Source organism: Canis aureus, unplaced genomic scaffold, assembly GCF_053574225.1.
Source record: "Canis aureus isolate CA01 unplaced genomic scaffold, VMU_Caureus_v.1.0 ptg000208l_RagTag, whole genome shotgun sequence".
NCBI classification, from domain to species: Eukaryota; Metazoa; Chordata; class Mammalia; order Carnivora; family Canidae; genus Canis; species Canis aureus.
In genome coordinates, this window is record NW_027554480.1 from 36,800 (window position 1) to 38,615 (window position 1,816).

At 39.8% G+C, this 1,816-nt stretch overlaps 1 pseudogene; it reads right to left on the bottom strand.

The window, feature by feature from the left end:
• Positions 1-204: 204 nt before the first annotated feature.
• Positions 205-1,159, bottom strand: LOC144309733 (18S ribosomal RNA; annotated as a pseudogene).
• Positions 1,160-1,816: the final 657 nt, after the last annotated feature.

Below are 1,816 nucleotides of genomic sequence, written 5' to 3' on the forward strand. Positions count from 1 at the left end.
CTTTCATCATTCCCTTACGGTACTATCTCTATCGCTCCAATTAAAATTTCTATCTCCTATACTTTTATTATTTAACTAAATGTTTTACTTTATATGTCTGTGATACTTAAGTTTGGGGTTAGTTGGGCTAGCTTTTGTTCAAAGTGGTCATAAGTAATGAAATCTTCTGGGTGTAGGCCAGACGCTTTAGTTAAGCTACACTTTGATTAATCCAAGCACACCTTCCGGTATGCTTACCTTGTTACGACTTGTCTCCTCTTGTGTCTTAGTTAAGTTAATATGGTTATGGTTGTGTCTTATTACTTGAGGAGGGTGACGGGCGGTGTGTGCGTGCTTCATGGCCCTATTCAATTAAGCTCTCTATTCTTAATTTACTACTAAATCCTCCTTCAGTTTTTAATTTCATAAAAACGTTCGTGGAATGTTCTTGGGTAGAAAATGTAGCCCATTTCTTCCCACCCCATAAGTTACACCTTGACCTAACTTTTTTATGTAAAATGATTGTGCTTACTATTCTACCTTTTGAGGGTTTGCTGAAGATGGCGGTATATAGACTGAATTAGCAAAGGGTGGTGAGGTTTATCGGGGTTTATCGATTATAGAACAGGCTCCTCTAGAGGGATATAAAGCACCGCCAAGTCCTTTGAGTTTTAAGCTATTGCTAGTAGTCCTCTGGCGAATTATTTTGTTGTAAAATTATCTATGTTTAGGGCTAAGCATAGTGGGGTATCTAATCCCAGTTTGGGTCTTAGCTATCGTGTAGTCAGATTATTATAAAGTCACTTTCGTGGTCTATTTTATGGTAACTGTAGCTTTTTACGGCTTAGTTAAGTTTTAACTTTAGTGCAAAGGTATCTTAAACACGCTTTACGCCGTGGGCCTATTAGTTTGGGTTAATCGTATGACCGCGGTGGCTGGCACGAAATTTACCAACCCTTTTTAGTATGGCTTAGTCAAACTTTCGTTTATGGCTTAATTTTTATCACTGCTGTATCCCGTGGGGGTGTGGCTTAGCAAGGTGTTATGAGCTACTTAAGAGTGTGCTTGATACCTGCTCCTTTAGATCACTGCTGATTTTAAGGGCATTCTCACTGGGGCGTGGAGACTTGCATGTGTAAGTCTACTAAGAACTAATAGGAAGGCTAGGACCAAACCTTTGTGTTTATGGAGTCGTGCGACTCATCTTGGCATTTTCAGTGCCTTGCTTTATTAATTAAGCTACATTAACTTATACTGAAATTGTAGTGTGTATAATAAATAAAATACATAGTAAATATGAGAGGAAAAAAAAGGGGATGCTATCTATAGATAGACCACGAGATCGAATGCGTGTAAGACTGTTGTGTTAAGTTAACTAGAGTAGCAATACATTTGTATACAATTTAAATAAAGCTTGTGAGTATTGTATGCACTTAGTCCTGTTTTTGGGGTTTGGCAGGACATAAATAAGTGTATAATAGATGACATGAGTTTATGGGGGTAAGGGGGGTTTGTATAAGTTAACTTAATGTCTTGCGCGTGTACGTACGTGTACACACGTGTACGTACGTGTACACACGTGTACGTACGTGTACACACGTGTACGTACGTGTACACACGTGTACGTACGTGTACACACGTGTACGTACGTGTACACACGTGTACGTACGTGTACGTACGTGTACGTACGTGTACGTACGTGTACACACGTGTACGTACGTGTACACACGTGTACGTACGTGTACACACGTGTACGTACGTGTACACACGTGTACGTACGTGTACACACGTGTACGTACGTGTACACACGTGTGTCCTAGAATTATATGTCCTGAAA